Source organism: Triticum dicoccoides, chromosome 3B (assembly GCF_002162155.2).
Source record: "Triticum dicoccoides isolate Atlit2015 ecotype Zavitan chromosome 3B, WEW_v2.0, whole genome shotgun sequence".
NCBI classification, from domain to species: domain Eukaryota; kingdom Viridiplantae; phylum Streptophyta; class Magnoliopsida; order Poales; family Poaceae; genus Triticum; species Triticum dicoccoides.
The window spans coordinates 594,742,211-594,752,417 of record NC_041385.1 but is presented as its reverse complement, the minus strand read 5'-3'; positions in this window follow the sequence as shown (position 1 = coordinate 594,752,417).

Here is a 10,207-nt window from a genome sequence, read left to right as displayed (position 1 = left end):
TTCGCCTATATAGTCCCACGTACCCTAAAAACATCCACGGAGAAGATAGATCGGGAGTTCTGCCGCCGCAAGCCTCTGTAGCCACCAAAAACCTCTCGGGAGCCCTTCCCGGTGCCCTACCGGAGGGGGAATCCTTCACCGGTGGCCATCTTCATCATCCCGGCGCTATCCATGATGAGGAGGGAGTAGTTCACCCTCGGGGCTGAGGGTATGTACCAGTAGCTATGTGTTTGATCTCTCTCTCTCTCGTGTTCTCTCTCGTGTTCCCTCTATGGCACGATCTTGATGTATCCCGAGCTTTGCTATTGTAGTTGGATCTTATGATGTTTCTCCCCCTCTACTCTCTTGTGATGAATTGAGTTTCCCCTTTGAACTTATCTTATCGGATTGAGTCTTTTATGAGAACACTTGATGTATGTCTTGCCGTGCTTATCTGTGGTGACAATGGGATATCATGTGCCTCTTGATGTATGTTTTGGTGACCAACTTGCGGGTTCCGCCCATGAACCTATGCATAGGGTTTGAAACACGTTCTTGACTCTCCGGTAGAAACTTTGGGGCACTCTTTGAAGTACTTTGTGTTGGTTGGATGAATCTGAGATTGTGTGATGCATATCGTATAATCATGCCCATGGATACTTGAGGTGATAATGGAGTATCTAGGTGACATTAGGGTTTTGGTTGATTTTTGTCTTAAGGTGTTATTCTAGTACGAACTCTTGCATAGATTGACCCGAAAGAATAACTTTGTACCCTACCATAATCTCTTCGTTTGTTCTCCGCTATTAGTGGCTTTGGAGTGACTCTTTGTTGCATGTTGAGGGATTGTTATATGATCTATCTATGTTATTATTGTTGAGAGAACTTGCACTAGTGAAAGTATGAACCCTAGGCCTTGTTTCCTACCATTGCAATACCGTTTACGCTCACTTTTGCCATTAGTTACCTTGCTGTTTTTATAATTTCAGATTACAACTACCTTTATCTACTATCTATTTTGCACTTGTATCACCATCTCTTCGCCGAACTAGTGCACCTATACAATTTACCATTGTATTGGGTGTGTTGGGGACACAAGAGACTCTTTGTTATTTGGTTGCAGGGTTGTTTGAGAGAGACCATCTTCATCCTACGCCTCCGACGGATTGATAAACCTTAGGTCATCCACTTGAGGGAAATTTGCTACTGTGCTACAAACTTGTGCACTTGCAGGCCCAATAACGTCTACAAGAAGAAGGTTGTGTAGTAGACATCAAGCTCTTTTCTGGCGCCGTTGCCGGGGAGGTGAGTGCTTGAAGGTATATCTTTAGATCTTGCAATCGAATATTTTTGTTTCTTGTTTTACCACTAGTTTAGTTTATAAAATAAAACTAAAAAAATGGAGTTAAGTTTGTCTCATACGCTTCATCTTTTTAATATCTTTCGTGAGTTTGATGGAGAGGAAAATTGTGCTCAAGTTCTAGAAGAAGAAGTCTATAAAATGTTTGGCATAAAATCTCTGAATGATGAGCATGATTGCAATGTTGTTGGTATGAATTCCTTGAATATCCATGATGCTAATGATATGCAAAGCCACAAGCTTGGGGATGCTATGTTTGATGAATATGATATTTTTTGTCCCCCAAGTTTTGATGAGAAAATTTATTATGATGAAAGCATGCCTCCTATTTATGATGATTATATTGATGAAAGTGGGTTTGGAAGAGTGTCAACTTTAGAAAGTAGTGATTCCACTATTTCGGAAGAGGTTCCAATTGATTATGAGAACAAAGTTGCTATCTACAATGATTATTGTGATGACTTGTATGCTATTAAGAATAATGATAACTATGAAACTTGTCATCATGATTTTAGTTTTCAATTGGATTATGCCTCACATGATAGTTATTTTGTTGAATTTGCTCCTACTATTCCGAATGAGAAGAATTTTGTTTATTTGAAGAGTAGTAAAAATTCTGTGCTTGTAGATCATGAAAAGAATGATTTAGGTGCTGGTTATATTGTTGAATTCATTCATGATGCTACTGAAAATTATTATGAGGGAGGAATATATGCTTGTAGGAATTGCAATAATGTCAAGTTTCCTCTCTATGTGTTGAAAATCTTAAAGTTATGCTTGTTTTACCTTCCTATGCTTGTTGATTATTGTTCCCATAAGTTGTTTGCTCACAAAATCCCTATGAATAGGAAGTGGGTTAGACCTAAATGTGCTAGTCATATGCTTCATGATGCTCCCGTTATGTTTCAATTCTTATCTTTTATGTGAGCATCATTGTCATCATCATGCCTAGCTAGAAAGGCATTAAAGAAAACGCTTGTTGGGAGACAACCCAATATTTATCCTTACTATTTCTGTGTGTCCACATGATTATGATACTGTAGTAATCATGTTTTATAGCTTTTGTTTCAATAAAGTGCCAAGTAGAACCTTTGGGAAGACTTGGGTGAAGTCTATGTGATCTTGCTGTAAAAAACAGAAACTTTAGCGCTCATGAGATTAGCTGCCATTTTTTACTGGAGAGTGATTTTAGGTTGATTCTTGTTGAAGAAGATTAATAGACAAATTACTCAGGTCCATAAATTTATTTCATAATTTTTGGGGTTCCATAAGTATACGTTTGATACAGATTACTACAGACTATTCTGTTTTTGACAGATTCTGTTTTCTATGTGTTGTTTGCTTATTTTGATGAATCTATGAGTAGTATCGGAGGGGTAGATAAGTTATAATACAGTAGGTTTTATACTAATATGAATTTAGAATGAGTTCATTACAGTACCTAAGTGGTGGTTTTATTTTCTTATACTAACGGAGCTTACGAGTTTTGTTTTGAGTTTTGTGTGGTTGAAGTTTTCAAGTTTTGGGTAAAGATTCGATGGATTATGGAATAAGGAATGGTAAGAGCCTACGCTTGGGGATGCCCAAGGCACCCCAAGGTAATATTCAAGGACAACCAAGAGCCTAAGCTTGGGTATGCCCCAGATGGCATCCTCTCTTTCGTCTTCGTTCATCGGTAACTTTACTTGGAGCTATATTTTTATTCACCACATGATATGTGTTTTGCTTGGAGCATCATTTTATTTTGTTAGTGTTTCCTTTCTGTTAGTTATAATAATGTTTTGCACCTTTAGTTTCAATAAAAAAGTCAAGGATAGCCTTTGCCATGCTTATTTTCTAGTATACATGTTGCTGTTTGAAAACAGAAAGTTTACCTCTGTTGCGAAAATTCCCTAGAAAAGTCAGAGAATGGTATAATGTTGAATATTTTTGCATATTGAGATCTGATAAATTTATTACAGTGGAAATTTTAGTTCATAATTTTTGGAGTCAGGGAAGTATTGTTACTCTTGCATTCTTTACAGATTGTACTGTTTTGGCAGATTGCTGTTATAGTTGCATTGTTTGCATATGTTTGCTTGTTTAATGATTCTATTTGAGGATAGGACTATTAAATATGCAGAGACATTTAGTATTCAATGTTGAATATTTATTTTAGTGATTTGTTACAGTAGAAGATGATATGGTTTTGCATTGGTTTATACTAACCTATCTCACGAGTTCTTTTTGAGTTTGTTGTGAATGAAGCTTTTGATAAAAAGAGAAACCATGATATGAGAGGAATTAAGGAGACACAAAAGCTCAAGCTTGGGGATGCCCAAGGCACCCCAAGATAATATTTCAAGAAGTCTCAAGCATGTAAGCTTGGGGATGCCCCGGTAGGCATCCCACCTTTCCTCTTCAACAACTATCGGTTAGTATCGGTTGAGCCTAAGTTTTTGCTTCTTCACATGAGTTGTGCTATCCTTGCAATGTCATTTTATTTTGTTTTGCTTGCTGTTTGAATAAGATACCAAGATCTAAAATTCCTTAATGTTAGAGAGTCTTCACATAGTTGCATAATTATTTAGCTACTCATTGACCTTCACTTATATCTTGTTGAAGTAGTTTGTCATTTGCTCTAGTGCTTCACTTATATCTTTTAGAGCACAACAGTGGTTATATTTTGTAGAAATTGCTAGTCTCTCATGCTTCACTTATATTACTTTGAGAGTCTTAAACAGCATGGTAATTTGAATGAAAACTTTCATAGGAAGTGAATTGGATGCTATGATCAATTTGATACTTGATAATTGTTTTGAGATATGGAGGTAGTGATATTACAGTCATGCTAGTTGAGGTGATTATGAAAAATACTTGTGTTAAGGGTTGTGATTCCCGTAGCATGCACGTATGGTGAACCGCTTTGTGATGAAGTTGGAGCACAATTTTATTTATTGATTGTCTTCCTTATGAGTGGCGGTCGGGGACGAGCGATGGTCTTTTCCTACCAATCTATCCCCCTAGGAGCATGCGCGTAGTGCTTTGGTTTTTGATGACTTCTAAATTTTTGCAACAAGTACATGAGTTCTTTTGACTAATGTTGAGTCCATGGATTATACGCACCTCATCCTTCCATTATTGCTAGCCTCTCTTGTGCCGCGCAACTTTCGCCGGTATCATACACCCACCATATACCTTCCTCAAAACATCCACCATACCTACCTATTATGGCATTTCCATAACCACTCCGAGATATATTGCCATGCAACTTTCCACCGTTCCGTTCATATGACACGCATTACTTTTGTCATATTGCTCTTCCCATGATCATGTAGTTGACATCGTATTTGTGGCAAGGCCACTTTCATAATTTTCATACATGTCGCTCTTGATTCATTGCATATCCCGGTACACCGCCGGAGGCATTCATATAGAGTCATATCTTGTTCTAGCTTTGAGTTGTAAATCCATAAAAGTGTGATGATCTTCATTATTAGAGCATTGTCCTAGTGAGGAAAGGATGATGAAGACTAAGATTCCCCACAAGTCGGGATGAGACTTTGGACTTTACAAAAAGAAAAAAAAGAAAAAAAAAGAATGGCCAAAAAGAAAAAAAAAGGAAGGCCAAAGAAAAAAAAGAGAAAGAAATAAAAAAAGAAAAAAAAATAAAAAAAATAAAATGAGAGAAAAAGAGAGAAGGGACAATGCTACTATCTCTTTTTCCACACTTGTGCTTCAAAATAGCACCATGATCTTCATGATAGAGAGTCTCATATGTTGTCACTTTCATATACTAGTGGGAATTTTTCATTATAGAACTTGGCTTGTATATTCCAATGATGGGCTTCCTCAAAATGCCCTAGGTCTTCGTGAGCAAACAAGTTGGATGCACACCCACTTAGTTTCTTTTGTTGAGCTTTCATATATTTATAGCTCTAGTGCATCCGTTGCATGGCAATCCCTACTCACTCGCATTGATATCTATTAATGGGCATCTCCATAGCCCGTTGATACGCCTAGTTGATGTGAGACTATCTTCTCCTTTTTTGTCTTCCCCACAAGCACTGTTCTATTCCACATATAGTGCTATGTCCATGGCTCACGCTCATGTATTGCATGAAAGTTGAAAGAGTTTGAGATTATTAAAGTACGAAACAATTACTTGGCTCATCATCGGGGTTGTGCATGATTAATACTTTGTGTGATGAAGATAGAGCAACAGCCAGACTATATGATTTTGTAGGGATAACTTTCTTTGGCCATGTTATTTTGAGAAGACATGATTACTTTGCTTAGTATGCTTGAAGTATTACTATTTCTTATGTCAATATGAACTTTTATTTTGTATTCATTTGGATCTGAACATTCATGCCACAATAAAGAAAATTACTTTGAGAATCATGCTAGGTAGCATTCCACATCAAAAATTCTGTTTTTATCATTTACCTACTCGAGGACGAGCAGGAATTAAGCTTGGGGATGCTTGATACGTCTCCAACGTATCTATAATTTTTGATTGTTCCATGCTATTATATTACCTGTTTTGAATGATTATGGGCTTTATTATACACTTTTATATTACTTTTGGGACTAACCTATTAACCGGAGGCCCTGTCCATATTGTTGTTTTATTGCGTGTTTCAGTATTTCCAAGAAAAGGAATATCAAACGGAGTCCAAACGGAATGAAACCTTCGGCAACATGATGTTTTGGAAGAATATCATCCTGGAGACGTGGAGTTCAAGTCAGAAGATACTCGAGGACTCCACGAGATAGGAGGGCGCCCCCCCTGTAGGGCGCGCCCCCTGTCTCGTGGGCCCCTCAAGCACCCCCCCCCCCGACCGACTTCTTTCACCTATATAGTCCCACGTACCCTAAAAACATCCACGGAGAAGATAGATCAGGAGTTCCGCCGCTGCAAGCCTCTGTAGCCACCAAAAACCTCACGGGAGCCCTTCCCGGCACCCTGCCGGAGGGGGGATCCTTCATCGATGGCCATCTTCATCATCCCGGCACTATCCATGACGAGGAGGGAGTAGTTCACCCTCGGGGATGAGGGTATGTACCAGTAGCTATGTGTTTGATCTCTCTCTCTCGTGTTCCCTCTATGGCACGATCTTGATGTATCCCGAGCTTTGCTATTGTAGTTGGATCTTATGATGTTTCTCCCCCTCTACTCTCTTGTGATGAATTGAGTTTCCCCTTTGAACTTATCTTATCGGATTGAGTCTTTTATGAGAACACTTGATGTATGTCTTGCCGTGCTTATCTGTGGTGACAATGGGATATAATGTGCCTCTTGATGTATGTTTTGGTGACCAACTTGCGGGTTCCGCCCATGAACCTATGCATAGGGGTCGGCACACGTTCTTGACTCTCCGGTAGAAACTTTGGGGCACTCTTTGAAGTACTTTGTGTTGGTTGGATGAATCTGAGATTGTGTGATGCATATCGTATAATCATGCCCACGAATACTTGAGGTGACAATGGAGTATCTACGTGACATTAGGGTTTTGGTTGATTTTTGTCTTAAGGTGTTATTCTAGTACGAGCTCTTGCATAGATTGATCCGAAAGAATAACTTTGAGGTGGTTTCGTACCCTACCATAATCTCTTTGTTTGTTCTCGGCTATTAGTGGCTTTGGAGTGACTCTTTGTTGCATGTTGAGGGATTGTTATATGATCTATCTATGTTATTATTGTTGAGAGAACTTGCACTAGTGAAAGTATGAACCCTAGGCCTTGTTTCCTACAATTGCAATACCGTTTACGCTCACTTTTGCCATTAGTTACCTTGTTGTTTTTATAATTTCAGATTACAACTACCTTTATCAACTATCTATTTTGCACTTGTATCACCATCTCTTCGCCGAACTAGTGCACCTATACAATTTACCATTGTATTGGGTGTGTTGGGGACACAAGAGACTCTTTGTTATTTGGTTGTAGGGTTGTTTGAGAGAGACCATCTTCATCCTACGCCTCTGACAGATTGATAAACCTTAGGTCATCCACTTGAGGGAAATTTGCTACTATGCTACAAACCTGTGCACTTGCAGGCCCAACAACGTCTACAAGAAGAAGGTTGTGTAGTAGACATCAGGAGGAATCACTGCCGCCCTGATGGCCCTGCTGAAACACTCTGGACCGGAAACATGCACTCTGCTGCCACTTGGACGATCTCTGCCAGGGTATTCTCTATGCTCTCTATTCCGGTCGACCAGGCCTTGAACGAGGATGGATCTCGCGTCAAAGCCCGGCTCTTGGGTTGACCGATGCTCTGCGCTCGCCATTGTGACGGCGTCTGTCATCGTTCCGCCGAGGCACATATGACGCACTCCTTGGAGGAGGCGTGGGCACTCGACAACGATTGTCGCGGTCGAGCGAATGATCATACTGTCCATGGCCCTCGCGCCGCAGTGGCGACCTTGGGCTATGGGCCGACTGAACTGTGTCCGCTACAACGGATCTGCTGAGAATCCTATTACGCAACTGAGACACTTCTGTGTTTTGCTCACCTGCTGCTCGGAGCAAGGCCCAGATCTGCATCAGCCCCCTGCCAGCCTCCGACTGGGAAGGTTGGATCGACTCTGCTATTCGGGCCGCAGCTGTGAGGTTCTGAATCGGAGTACGGTATACCTTAGGTGGAGGCGGGAAAAGCTGTCATCGACTGGACTCATGGATCCGCTCCTAAGCGCACTCATCGAGAGCATGTTGAAGGTTATCCAGTCGAGTGCGCTCAGCCAAATTAGCTAGGCGCACCTCTTCCAAGGCTCGAGCCTCGGGGGTTTCTCCAATGATGGGCGTGCGGAGTGCATCCATGTTGCGGCGACGAAGTTCTTCCCTCTGCTGTGAAGAGAGGGGTTCAGTTCGGGATTCCTCGTTGACACGCGACGGATCGCCGCCCCCGTCCCCGCCGTCCTCACGGTGGAAACCAGGCGGACTGTGAGGCCCGTCGACCATCAAGACTTCAGCCGTAGGGTCGCTGCTATCGCACTCGTATGCGGTCTCCGTGGAGCCAGTCGGCAGATCGAACAGGCCGTGGAGAGTTTCGTCGGGCTCGATTGTCGCGACTTGATGAGTGGCCGAACGCCGAGCCACCACGTGCTTCACCCACCGATGAAGTCACGATCAACTGGACCGCTTGCGGCGGCGAACAGCGGGGAGTGAAATCACCATCGGAGCCGACTGATACTGAGTCGACGGCTGCCGGAGAAGGACGCCGCGAACGCACGCACGGAAGTGTGTTGCCCCTCGGATGGGGAGCGCCTCATTGTCCAAGGGAGCTTCTTGAAGCCACGTGGAGTCGTCGGCGACGAAAACGAGCGTGCCGAGACGGATCTCGTGGCCCTCAGCCAATCCGCCGCCGGAAACCATGATGATGATGATTAGTAAAACTTGCAACTTCACCAACAAGTTTCTAAGACACCTGCCCCACGGTGGGCGCCAACTGTCATGGTCCTAAGACTTACAGTAGAAAGGGGGGTAGGTATGGAGAGGCAAGATCTCAGCTATGGTGAAGGTGTACACACGAGGTTTACGAGTTCAAGCCCTTCTCAGTGGAAGTAACAGCCCTAGGTCTCGGTGACCGGAGGCGGTCGATTGGATTATGTGTGTGATATTACAGGGGGTGCGAACCCTTGTGCCAGAGGAGGGGGTGGCTTATATAGAGTATGCCAGGACCCCCATCGCCCTCCATTACAAGGGACTTAATGTACATAAAGTGGGGGCCTTACTGGTAACGCCAGCCTTAAGTGTTGTTAATGACCTTGAAGACTACGGAGTGAATGCTTGTCCGTTGCCACGCTGAGTGACTCCTGGTCTTCGGTAGGTCGAGTGATTCTCTGGATGGTCGAGTGACGGTAGAGAGGAGGACTCCCGAGTGACGTGAATGTCGAGTGGATTGCACTCGACATCTTTGACCGGGGGTCTCTTGCTATCTCTTGGACTTCTTATCTTCTAGGGTAGTGACCTTGGGTAGGACATATAGGTCAGGCCTATGACCCTACCCCAGGTCTGTATCCTCATCAGCGAGTGCTGGAAGATATCCGCGGAGCTGAACTCCAAGACCGGCGCCCAATCGGGTTTGATGGACGCGGGTGCACGCGGTCCAGAACCCATGGCCGGAAATGAGTCCGAGGTTCTGGTAACACCAGCCCAGCCCGATGTTGGGTCTATGTGTGGCTCGAGTGCCGCTGAGTCTGCAGCCTCCGAGCTTCCCGTCTTCGGCTGACACAGTCCGCTCCGGCTCTAGGGCCAGGGCGGCCACATGCGCTATCTCATGCGTGTGGCCTGATGACAGATCTAAGTCATGTTCATCGTGGTGGCCGGGGGCAGCCGTCATGGGCTCGAACCCGTCGAAGATCAAGTCTCCACGGATATCGGCCACAAAATTCAGGCTTCTGAATCTGACCCGGTGACTAGGGGCGTAGCTATCAATCTGCTCTAGATGGCCAAGCGAGTTGGCCCGCAGTGCGAAGCCACCGAATATGAAGATCTGTCCGGGGAGAAAAATCTCCCCTTGGACTGAGTTGTTGTAGACGATTGATGGAGCCATCAAGCCTATCTTCGACGACACAGCAAAACTCTCAATGAAAGCACCAATGTCAGTGTCAAAACCGGCGGATCTCGGGTAGGGGCTCCCGAGCTGTGTGTCTAAGGCTAATGGTAACAGGAGGCGGGGGATACAATGTTTACCCAGGTTCGGGCCCTCTCTGTGGAGGTAATACCCTACTTCCTACTTGATTGATCTTGATGAATATGAGTATTACAATAGTTGATCTACCACAAGATCGTAATGGATAAACCCTAGAATTCTAGCCTATGAAGTTATGATGATTGTGGCTCTAACCCTAGAAGTCTAAACCCTCCGGTTTATATAGACAC